Source organism: Lontra canadensis, unplaced genomic scaffold (genome assembly GCF_010015895.1).
Source record: "Lontra canadensis isolate GAN:19392208 unplaced genomic scaffold, GSC_riverotter_1.0 scaffold28, whole genome shotgun sequence".
Lineage (NCBI taxonomy): Eukaryota > Metazoa > Chordata > Mammalia > Carnivora > Mustelidae > Lontra > Lontra canadensis.
In genome coordinates this window covers 16,914,481-16,928,059 of record NW_022631022.1, presented here as the reverse complement: position 1 = coordinate 16,928,059, position 13,579 = coordinate 16,914,481, and positions in this window count along the sequence as shown.

The following is a 13,579-nucleotide window of genomic DNA, read 5'->3' as shown; positions in this document are numbered from 1 at the left end:
ATTGTGCCTCAGTTAAAGTTTTGGCAGTCCTACTTACTAGATCTTTGATGTTGAGCCCATTATCTAGCCATCTATACATCAATTTCCGTATATGTGAAATGGGAATGATGGTATCTTCCTCCCAGGGCAGTTACGAGAATTGTATGAATTAATGTTTGAAAAGCATTAAAATGGTGCTCAATGCATAGTATGATATTTGGGTTTCTTAATCATGTAACACCTAAAATTAAGTAAAAGTAGCCTCTGATCATGTATATGTAGAGAAAAGAATAAACTTTAATTTATACAAAATTTTATTTTATCCTTTCAAAACTCCTATTTTGTATTTATTTTTTTTCCTATTTTGTATTTAAATGTGCTTCTTTAAATGACAACTAATCTGTGTCTATAATTTATAAACTGTAGGGGGGCTGTGCAATTACTTTTTGTGCTGGATCCTGACAATTTGACAACTGCTATTCCAGATTAAGAATCTGCATATAAAACTGAAACAGATATTGTATAGGAGTAAGTTATATAGAGAGCATCACTGTTCTTTCAACATGATTAATATCAGGAGATATTAATGTGTCTTGTCCATTTTTAAGAGTGTGTCCAGGAGAATTTGAACTTCACAGAACCTCTCTAAGGGGAAACCTGATGTACCACGTGATCACTGTCAATTACTTCTATTGGGTAATAAAAGGGTTAACCACTTGGAAAAAAGAAAGAAAAAAAGAAAGAAAGAAAAGAAAAAAAAGAAAGGAAGAAAGAAAGAAAGAAAGAAAGAAACCATAATGCAATATCACTACACATCCACCAAAATGGCTCAAATGAAAAACTGTTGGCAAGTATGCAGAGCAACTAGAACCCTCATACACTTCTTTTGGGAATATAAATTGGTACAATCACTGAAAAACTGCTTGGCAGTATCTGCTGGAGCTGAATAAACACATGCCCTTCTCATTCTAGGTAGGTAGGCCACAGAAAATTATCCACGTGTCCACCAAAAGACATGTGTTATCATGCCCATAGCAGCACCTGTCCTAACTACCCAATTGCCCATCAACAGAAGAATGGAAAACCATGGTACATTCAGAAGAATGGAAAACCATGGTACAATGAAAAAATATACAGAAATATGAATTATCTATAAGCCCACGAGCAATATGGGTGAATCTCATAAATACAATGCTGAGCAAAAGAAGCCAGATACAGAAGACTACATAGGTATGATTCCATTTATATGAAGTACAAAACAGGCAAAACTAATCTGTGTTTTCAGAAGTCAGAAATAACCTTGGGAGGAAGATGACTAGGGACTAGGAAAAACACACAAGGGGATTTTGGGGGTGCTGGAAATGTTCTATTTCTTGATCTGGGCATTGATTACCAGACTATATGTATACCATATTTTAATAATTTCAAAGTTAGAATAATAATTTTCATGTATTAAGTCAAGAATCTTAAAAATTTATCTTTTGTCTCCGTAATTTCACCTTTAGGAATCTATGAGATCAATATTATTTTTATAGCTTGTTAATATAACCTCTTATCTACTAGGAACTGTGCTAGGTGCTTTACATACATTAACCAGCTTGCTTTTGGGAATCACATTTTTCCCATTTCATCTTCTAATTATTATTGCTAACATATAAATCAGCTATTTTGTTTATGTATTTATCTTTTATCAGGCCACTTGACTGAGTTATTTTAATTCCAATAACTCCTTTGGCTAATTATCTAGGGTTTTCTAAGTAAACATTACATCATCATCAAAGAGTAGTAATTCTGTCTCTTCCTTTACAAAACTTACCTTATTGAATTGATTGGACCCTCCCAAATAAATAAATAAATCTTTTTAAAAAATTCCACATATGAGTGAAATCATGGTATTTGTCTTTCTCTGACTGATTTTGCTCAGCATAATACTCTCTAACTCCATCCACATTGTTGCAAATGGCAAGATTTCATTCTTTTGATGGCTGAGTAATATTCCATTGTATATATACTCTATATCTTCTTTATCCATTAATCAGTTGATGGACAGTTGGGCTCTTTCCGAATTTGGATATCGTTGATAATGCTGCTATAAACATCAGGTGCCCCTTTGAATCAGTATTTTTGTATCTTTTGGGTAAATACCTAGTAGTGCAGTTGGTGGGACATAGGGTAGCTCTATTTTCAACTTTTTGAGGAAACTCCATACTGTTTTTCAGACTGGCTGCACCAGTAATATCAACATGTACTGTTAGTAGTCACCAGGAATAACGAAAATATAGCATTGTTGAATTAATATATTAGCCATTATTTATACAATATTGATTTTTTTTTCCTATCTGAACTTGGGACATAGGGAAACTTATTCTAGTAACTTGAATATTATAATCAAAGCACAAGTTTTCTAGTATGTTCAGTTGTCCTTTTATTTTTCTATTTTTTAAAAGGTTTATTTCAGAAAGAGAGAGCACAGAAGGGGACAATGGTGGGGCAGAAGAAGAGAGAGAATAGAATCTCAAGCAGACTTCCTGATGAGCACAGGGCTCAATGCAGGGTTTGATCTCAGGACTCCGAGATCATGACCCGAGCCAAAATCAAGAGTCGGACACCTAACCAACTGAATCAACCAGGCACCCCTTCTTTAGAATTTTAAAAATATATCCACATGGGTCACCTGGATGGCTCAGTGGGTTAAGCCACTGCCTTCAGCTCAGGCCATGATCTCAGGGTCCTGGGATTGAGCCCCACGTCGGGCTCTCTGCTTAGTAAGGAGTCTGCTTCCCCCTTGCTCTGCCTGCCTCTCTGCCTACTTGTGATCTTGGTCTGTCAAATAAGTAAATAAAATCTTTAAAAAATTTTAAAAAACGTATCCACATGTTTAGATTTTTTTTCCAGTTTTAGTATATTATAATCAAAGAACATGTCCTATAAGAATTCTACTTTTTGCTTCTCATCACAAGAAAAAAAATGTAACTATGTATGCTGATAGATGTTAACTGGACCGTTGTGATGATCATTTTCCAATACATACAAATATCAAAGCATTAAGTTGTACACCTAAAGCTAATATAATGTTATATGTCAATTATACCTCAAAAAATGAAAAAAGAATTCCATTTTTTGGAATTTAGCAATATTTGGGTTTTTTTGGCCAGTTTTTCTCAATGTCCTATAAACATTTAAAAACAATATGTAACATACAAAGCTTTGAATTTACTTGTGTATAAAATGATTCTAAATCTATTACAGTCACATTATTAATATTGTTCAAGATGTTCCCATTATTTACTTTTTCTGCACTTGATAAAATATTCCCTGATAAATGTTAGTATATCTTAATTATAGTTTTTTCCCTTAAAAATTTTCCAGTTTTTGCTTTATATTTATATTTGTTTTTTTGTTGTTAGTCGTGATTTCCACCTTCTTTGTGACTTGAACCCTGTATTATTAAAAATATTCACCTTTGTTCTGTTTAATTTTTTGCCTTGGTTTCTGTCAGATCTTAACTTGTTCTTTTTGTTTACATTATCTGTGATATACCTTTTTTTTTTAACTGTCATTGTTTTGGTATTGTTTTATTTTATTTTTTAATTTTTTTGAGTATGGTTGACCCACAATGTTATATTAGTTTCAGGTGTACAACATAGAGATTCAACTTCTCTATGTTATGTTAGGCTCACCACAGTTGTAGCTACTATCTGTCATCATATAACACTATTACAATATCATTGACTATATTCCCTATGCTGTACCTTTTATTCCCATGACTTAATCCATAACTGGAAGCCTGTATCGTCTACTCCCTTTCACCAATTTCGCCCATTGTCCACTCCCTTCCCTCCAGCAACCTTCAGTTTGTTCTCTGTATTTAGAGATCTGATTCTGCTTTTTGTTTATTCATTTGTTTGTCTTTTAGATTCCACATGTGGGTGAAATCATACAGTATTTGCTTTCCCCTGTATTATTTCATTTAGCATAATACCCTCTAGGTCCACCCATGTTATTTGAGTGGCAATATCTCATCCTTTTTATGGCTGCATAATATCCTATTCTATATACATACATATATATGGGATATATATATATATATGGGATATACATGTCCATATATGTGTGTGTATATATGTATGTATGTGTGTGTATGTGCATCCTCTTTAATCGTTTATCTATCAATATACACTTAGACCTGGCTATTGTAAATTATGCTGCAATAAATATAAGGGTACATAAATATTTTCAAAAAGCGTTCTCATTTTCTTTGGGTAAATATCCAGTAGTGGAATTATTGGATCATACGGTATTTCTATTTTTAAATTTTTGAAGAACCTCCATACTGTTTTCCACAGTGGCTATACCAATTTATATTCCCACTAATGGTGCATGAAAATTCCTTTTTCTTCACATCCTTCCCAACACTTGCTATTTCTTTTCTTTTTTATTTTAGCCATTCTGACAGGTATAAGATGGTATCTCATTGTGGCTTTGATTTGCATTTCCATGATGATGAGTGATGCTGAACATCTTTTCATGTGTCTGTTGGAAATCTGCATCTATTCAAGTCCTCTGCCAATTTTTAAATTGCACTGTTTGTTTTTGGTGTTGAATTGTATAAGTTCTTTATGTATTTTGGTATTAATCCTTTATCAGATATATCATTTGCAAATATCTTCTCCCATTCAGTAGGTTGCTTTTTTGTTTTGTGGATGGTTTCCTTCACTGTGTAGCTTTTTATTTTGATGTAGTCCCAATAGTTTCTTTTTGCTTTTGTTCCCCTTGCCTTAGGAGACACATCTAGGCAAATGTTGCAATGGCCAAGATCCAAGAAATTACTGCTTATGTTCTTTTCTAGGATTTTTATGGTTTCAGGTCTCACATTTAAGTCTTTAATCCATTTTGAGCTTATTTTTTGTGTAGGGTGTTAGAGAGTGGCCCAGTTTCATTCTTTTGCATGTGACTGTCCAGGTTTCCCAGCACCATTTATTGTAGAGATTGTCTTTTCCCCCATTATATATCTTTGCCTACTTTGTCATAGATTAATTTGGTATCATTTTAATATTTTTAAAGATTTTATTTATTTTTATGTGTGTGTGTGTGAGAGAGAGAGAGAGACAGAGACAGAAAGTGAGCAAGCATGAGTGGTGGGGGGGCAGAGGGAGAAGCATACTCCCTGCTGAACAGGGAGCCTAAAGTGGGACTTGATCCCAGGATCCTGGGATCATGACCTGAGCCAAAGGCAGATGCTTAACTGACTGAGCCACCCAGGTGGCTCAGTCAGTTACTATTGGTGGGCCACTATTATTTTAAATGGTCAGCCACTATTATTTTAAATATTTCTTACCAACAACATTTAGACTGTTCTTTGTTCAATCTGAGAGTCTTTGTCTTTGATTAGTGGAATTTAACCTATTTAAATATAGTGTGATAATTCAGACAGACTGGGCTTTGTCCTATCCTCTCATTCTTTCTATTTTCTGTTAAATACATATTGTTGTTTCCTCCAATCTCCCTTTTATTTTACCAGAATGATCCAATTTTCTTTGGTCCTTCTCTTTTTCTATAATGACATGGAAGTCATGTATGCTGTTTCTGTCTTCCTAGATCTTACTTATTAATTTTATTACATATATTTAAAATAAATTTCAAGGCATTAACAGTAGCAATGAAAGGATAATCCTAATGTTGAAAGAGAGTGACGAAATGAGCATTTTCATACATCATTGGTAAGAATGTAAATTGGTAATTCTTACCAATAATTACCATCATTGATAAGAATGTAAATTTTTATCCCATGTTTCCAAGTATTTATAGAGAGTGGGTGGGGAAAGTAGCCCTGACTATATGGCTTAATCCAGGAAGGGCCTAGGGCTGTGATCAATCTCATCCAAGGCACGAAACTGAAAAATGAAACTCTGAAGTGAAAAACAAGGTGTTAATGGTGGGAAAGTATAAAATAGTATAAAGTATAAAAATAGATGCTGGCATGGCAACCAATATTCTCTATAATGGTCACTGTAGTATTGCTTATATGTAAGAAAATTTGGAAGAAACCTACATGTGCACTAATGAGGAACTTATGGAACTTTCACACTATTCCCCTCTGTCAGCTTGGGAAAGTTATTTAAACCCTCAACTCTGATTTTTTTATCTATAAAATGGGAATAATAAGAGCATCTATATCAATCATAAAGTTGTTGTGAGGCTTCAACAAACATGTAGAACCCTTAAAATGGTGTCTGGCACATGATAAATACACAGTATATGGTAGCTACCATTACTATTATTATTTATTTTTAAAAAATAGAATATTATAGGGAGTGAGGTGAGGGGAAATTGGATGAAGGTGGTCAAAAGGCACAAAATCCTAGGGATGCAACGTACAACATGATGATTATAGTTAACACTGCCATATGATATATATGAAAGTCATTACGGAAGTAGATCCTAAGAGTTCTAATCACAAGGAAAAAATTACATACATATGAGATGATAGATGTTAACTAAACTAATTGTGGTATTCTTTACATGATATATGTAAATTAAGTCATTGTACTGTACAACCTAAATTTATAGAGTGCTGTATGTCAATTATATCTCTATAAAACTGGGGAAAACTCCAGAGTATTAGCTTTTACATAATGTTTCTTTAAAGTGTTAAATTCCAGTTAGTTAGCATACAGTATAATATTAGTTTCAGGTGTACAATATATTGATTCAACACTTCCATACAACACCTCGTGCTCATCACAAGTGCACTCCTTAATCTCTCTCACCCATTTAACCCATCCCTCATAACTCCTCTGGTAACCATCGGTTTGTTCTCTATAGTTAAGAGTCTGTTTCTTGGTTTGCATTTCTCTTTTCTTTTTGCTCATTTGTTGTTTCTTAAGTTCCACATGTGAGTGAAATCCTATAGCATTTGTCTTTCTCTGACTGACTTATTCCACCTGGCATAATACATTGTTAACTGAAAAATTAGAGCATGATGGTAGTGATATCATGCTCTCATTTTCTGCTGTTTAAGATTATGGATGTGTGATATAGAAAATGGTCATCTACAGAAATGACCATACATACTATGTCATATATATACATACAGAGAACTATGTACTGAAGTGCCAGCAGTCTTTCTCTTTCTGGCTTTTATGTGGTCCCTTGGCATGGGTAAGAGCTCAAGAGTATGAAGTAAGCCCTGGGAAGGGTATGAACAGCAGGAAGAACTATGGGGATATTTTCTTGTAGACCCTCATGACCCAGCTGTCATGAAGTTAGACAATAAATTATCCTAGAAAACAAAACTGTAATTCCTGTATAGCTGAATTGGTGAACTGAGGATCATACTTTCTACCCACAACATTGTGCTTCTTGTATTCTTAAAAATCAGTATACATTACTTTTATAATAAAGAAATGACAGTCATTATTTCCCCACATACTCAATTCTAAGTGAATCTATTCCTTCACTAGCATCGGCTCAAAGACAGAGCTTTGATCATCTAGATTAGATGACTCTGTCATGTCTTACCTATAGCCCACAGCTGTTTTGGTCAAGAATGACATCTCTTCCTAGCTGGACCAATCATATTCTCTCTCTGGAGAACTTAAAACCGGAATACTAAGGGAATAAATTAGGAAGAGAAGGAGAATGAAATAGATGCAGGGGTGGGGATGACAGGCAGAATGGGTCCTGAGAGACCAAAGGGGGTGACCTTGATTCCTAATAGATATTACAGGCCATTTGACCTTGGCTATAACTAACTTCTTACATCTAGATGCTTGTGAAGATGATAAACTCCCCACTGTTGAGCTAGCTGGGTTCTCTTCCTTGCAACTAAAAGATCTCTAACAAGAACATCAAATGTCTAAACTTTTGCACATAGAATGTGAAGAATCATTTTGATTTCTGAGGCATTCTTATATTACATATCATCACTCATAGTAATTAGAAGGATCACTATTTGACCTTTATCTCCATGGATAGAGCTCTGATGACCTCATAATTACCTGTGTGCTCATTTGTTGACTCTGAACAATTCTTTATCCTTCCACGGCCTCCTCCCACTATCTGGCTAATGTGGACTCAATGAAGATTAATGGATTTTATTATTTTCCTAAGCAAACTTTAGGAAGTCAGCTGCTGTCAAGGGAGAGAAGCACTGGCCAAACAGTGACTTCTGTATTACTTGCATCGTTGCTTCTTTCTAGCTCTAAAGTTAATTGAAAGTTGCCATGGACATTCAAATCCAGTGATCATTCCTTTCTAGAATAAGGCAGGGGTATAAGAACAGGATGTAGGGTTAGTGGACTCCATGATTCAACTGCATTCAATCTCAAGGAGACTAGATGACTGCACGTATTTCCAGAGGCACAGTCCAGTGGGGTAGAGAGAATCCCAGTGTCAGGAAGGCCACACATCTGTGGTCTGGTTCCAGTCTCACCATTCTCTGGCTACATTTGCTCTTAGCTGAGTAATTGCAGTATAAAAATTTATTGGCGTGCCTACTGCATGCAAAGCACTGTATTATGTGTAGCAAGGAATGGATTTAGTCATTTGACAAACTTTTACTGAGCGTCTGCCATGTACATGTCACTAGGTGCTGGAAGTTTCAATATGAACAATATCCTATTCTTGCTCTTGAGGAACAGCCTTCACCTCTCTGGTTCTCAGTTCTCTTAGCTCAAATAAGAAGTAAACGAGATAATTTCCAAGGTCATATCTAGGTCTAAACTTGTTTGCCTCTCAGAATTTCCTCCTAGACTTCTATACCCCTTTTGGGTGGAGGTAGGGCAAAGAGATTGGTTCGTTGTTGTTTTAATTCAAGCAAAAGTTTACAAAGGAGGATTAAATAGTTTTCAAATACGCATTACAAACAGCATATACACAAATTTTTCATTTCTTAAAAGATTTTATTTATTTATTTGAGAGAGAGAGCATCAGTGGGAAGCAGAGGCAGAGGGAGATGGAGAAGCAGACTTCCACCTGAGCAGGAAGCCTGGAACAGGGCTCAATTCTAGGACCCCAAGATCATGACCCAAGCCAAAGGCAGATGCTTAACCGACTGAGCCAACCAGGCACCCGTACATATTTCTTTCAAATAGCATATATTGATTGAGTTCAGTAGCATAGTGTTTCTCCCTAAATCTTTGTTAGAAGTTGAACCTATCTCTATGGAATTTCATGAATGCTTGATCTTTACTGATGATTCCATGAGGTCCAGAGCAGAATATTCAAACCACTGAATTTTGACCAACTGCCTATTTGTGGTAGTAACCTGCCAGGTCCCTATGGAAGAGACATGCTGAGGATACTTCAGGAACACTATAGCTGGGGCCTTGACCCAGATCTTGAATGAATACTCTATACAGGCAAGCTAGGCATTACTACCCTGGTACCACAGGGACTCCTGCTAGCTTAGATCTGCATCGTGCTCCTCCCTTTCTTCTGGACACCTCCTGACTCATCTCCCCAGTTTTTTCTCAGGTGGCAGGAAGCCCCAGGGCATTTTCTGTGTCACCTACATGGCAGAAAAATTCTAAGAAGGATAATCAATACTGAGATATAGAAAAAAAAGAAATCTAAGAGAAAGATCCAAAAGGTACTCCCAACAGAAGACATTTTAACTGTGCTCTTAGAACAAAGAGGTCTACCCATCACATCAGTGAAATTGGACATTTGGGAAACCTGAATCAGTGTAGTATGCCAGAAATGCTTTCTGAAGTCAAATGTTAATAGATGGCCCAAAACAGAAGTGTTGAAGGGATCTGTGCTCTAGGTTTCTTGGAGACTATAGCCTAGCTATTAGTCAAGGAAGGAAAATAAGACATGGAGGACCCAAGCAGGAGGAGGATGGTAAGAAGGCAAGGAAATGAGCGATAAATCTTTTAGGACTGATTGGGGAATTCCAGCGTGCAAAGGGGGTAAATTACTTTCCGTAAGAGACTTACATAATCAGTTTAAAGTTGCATCAGTGCCCCACCTCCCTGAAGGGGGCTGCAGATTACATCTGTGGGTTTGGCTAACATAAGCATTTATAACCACTAAGGCTCTAGGCAAAAGGCTTAAGAGATGAGACTGGAGCCAAGATAATCCTAATCCAGAGCAGCCATCACGTTGCCTGGAGCAGGATGTAGTTTAAGCCAAAGGAGTCCTCACTGAAAGGGCCTTAAACATCACACAGTGGTTTTAACTATAGAAACTAACCCTTTTTTGGTCTAAAACTCCCAACAGAGGCTGTTGCCCTCACCCTGGATAGGGTTGAGAGATACAAGCTTAAAGTAGGCGAAAACCTACAGTAAAGGGAAACTAACATCTTTTATCAGTATTCCTCTTCATACACTATTGATTCCAGACCAACAGAACTCTCACCGCCCCGGTATCACTCTAGATTCCTCAGAGATCTCTGCCTAGGTTCAGTGCCAAGTCATTCTATTCATTCAAAATCATTCATTAAACGTCTGTGTGCCAGACACTGTTCTAGGACCTGCTGGATCCTAAACCAAACATGTTAGATGAAGTTCTCCTTCAAATTTCTAGTCCTTCCTTGTAGACTGCTTTTTGTCTGCACACTGAAATTCTCACTGTCTTTAAAATTTAAACACAAATGCTCCCTCATTCATGCATTCTTTCAATAAATTCTGGTTGAACACTTAACTATGTGCAGAGTCCTGGCTCAGGCAGTAAGGATACAATTGTGAAAACGGCACCATTCACTCAGCATGTGGTCTGTGGTGGATACAAGAAGCTAAAGTAAGGGTGCCATAAAGAAGTACCCAAAAAGGGGTGCCTGGGTGGCTTAGTGGGTTAAGCCTCTGCCTCCGGCTCTGGTCATGATCTCAGGGTCCTGGGATCGAGCCTTGCATCGGGCTCTCTGCTCAGCAGGGAGCCTGCTTCCCCCTCTCTCTCTCTGCCTGCCTCTCTGCCTACTTGTGATCTCTCTCCCTCTCTCTGTCAAATAAATAAATAAAATCTTAAAAAAAAAAAAAAGAAGTACCCAAAAAGAGGTAATGTCTAAGTGCTTCTCAAAGTTCCTCATAGCACATACAGGAAGGAGATTGCTCTTGGCTGGAGGTGACCAGCTAGGATATGTAGCTGTCCCAAGCTCTGCCTGGCCAACCTAAGGACTGAGGGGATCACTGTCTCAGCACACTTGTATCCCATTCACAGCATAACTGTTGGTTGAGTCTAGGCTAAGTCCTGAAGGAAAAGTAGATGCTAAATTGCAGAACACATATTCAGAGTCCTACAGGTACTCATTTGACAGGTCTTAATTGAGCAACTGCTATATGCCAGACACTGTGCCTGGCGCTAGGAATACAACAGTGAACACAGAAACTGTGCTTAAGGAGCTTTTACTCTACTGGCGAACACAGACAAATGGGCAAGCAATTAGAATACTATGACATAAGTTCTCTCCTGGAGGTAAAATCGAAGGGTTATAGGACGTTACCCAGGTCTGAGAAGTCAGAAATTTAGAGGGTGGTAAAACAAAAGTTAAGACCTTCAAGTAGGTGGAGTGGGAGTGGGAGGTAGGAAAGTCATTCCAGGGAGAAGAGTATGGTAAAAGTGAGATAATCATGGCACATCTCCTTTGGCTATCCCCATAAACGCTATGCTCAATACAGATTCCTCGCTACCTAAAAGTAGAGCATTCCTAGGACACCTTTCATAAATCAAAGTAGTGTAAAGCAAAGGCAAAGGAATGACCACTCATTTATATGGAAAATTTTTGAGCATTCCCAGACCTAAGAAACAATCTCTTGGGCTTTTCTGATACCTTAGGACACATCTTTCTAATGGATGCCCCTAATAAACTGAGATAACACACAGATGTTCCCAGACACAGTTTAAAGCTATGGCGGCAAGGACACTCCTGCTGCTTGGGACATGCACTGCCTCTCTAATGACTGGGTGCAAGACAAATACTGAACAACGCTATTTTCACTTTTTGCCTTTTTTTTTTTTTTTTCGGTAAAAACAAAAATCCTCCAGATTTCTTTGGGTTAGTGAAAACAGGTACTGATGTAGGTCTTTCGTAAAAGGGAGTGGCTTAATGGCAACTTTCAAAACCTATATGCCATATTTGTTCACTCCTCTGTGCTTTGCCCATACTCCCTTCCCTGCTTGGCTCACTCATGCTTTAGGAGCCAGCTCAAAACTCACCTCCTTTGTGAAAGACTTCCTCAGGAAAAATCAGTCATTCCCTCCTCTCTGCTTCTACAGTGATGACTAGATGAACCAAAAATCTGGACTCGTTGTCTGACAATGAATTCTTTTCCTGATATGTAAACCAATTTTATAAGAAGACACAGATAAGAAATTAAATCATGTTTTATTCATTTATCAAGCTCTTTTTTAAAAAGATTTTATTTATTTATTTCAAAGACAGAGATCACAAGTAGGCAGAGAGACAGGCAGAGGGAGAGGAAGGGAAGCAGTCTCCCTGCTTAGCAGAGAGCCGGTTGTGGGGCTTGATCGCAGGACGCTGGGATCATGACCTGAGCTGAAGGCAGAGGCTTTAACCCACTGAGCCACCCAGGCACCCCCATTTATCAAGCTCTTTAATAAAAGGAAAAATTGAGAAAACAACCAAATATCATATATTATGTGTCATTATTCTTGGTATTCATCTAATTAAAATTCATGGCCATGTTGAATTGAATCTACACTAATTTGACGAATTCATATTGTTAAATAACTGACTTTTGCTACCATCTCTATGCTAGTTTTTAAATATATGGATTATGTTATTTTTAAGATCGTATTTATTTATTTGAGAGAGAGAGAGAGAGAAATAGCGATAGAGATAGCAATAGAGAGAATGAGTGGGGAGGAGAGGGAGAATCAGGCTCCACGCTGAGCATGGAGCCATGGTGGGGCTGGATCCCAGGACACTGGGATCATGACCTGAGCTGAAGGCAGATGCTTAAACGACTAAGCCACCCAGGCGCCCCTAGTGGGTTTTCTTTCTTCCTTCCTTCCTTCCTTCCTTTCTTTCTTTCTTTCTTTCTTTCTAACTTTTAATAGTTGTTCATTACTTTCTGATTGATATACTGGTCAGAGAGAGGATAACTGGAATAATATCTTTGAAATATTCTCTCAACAAAAATCTCTGTATTTTCATTTATTTTTACAATCCCTTTATTCGGAGTCTAGCTCCTTTATTTTGTAACTTAGGTAAATGACTCCTCTCCTTGGAGGAGAGGAGTATCACATAAATCACATAAAGAGGTGCCCTGCACATGCTCAGTCCTGAAATCATACTTTGACCTACTGTTCCTGTATTAACACCTGTTCTGGATACCCACTATTTTCTGGCTCTACAAGTCCTCTTCCTTCCCCACTGCTGTATATCAAGCTCCCTTTACTTTCCACCCCCAATAAACAAGGGTTCCCTAACTGGTTTATCCATCCAACTATTCGACGTGAGGTTTGTAAAATGCAAGCCTTTGGGATGATTTTCACTAGCCCACAGGATTGAAGTGCTGAAGAGGCCTGTCTTATTTCCGGGTATTCCCGGTCTTGCATCCAAAGTCTAAGCAATGTCTTCATGCTTGCAGTAAGTATGTACCCCAGTTCGAGGAGTTTTGTTTTGGGGGAGGGGGCT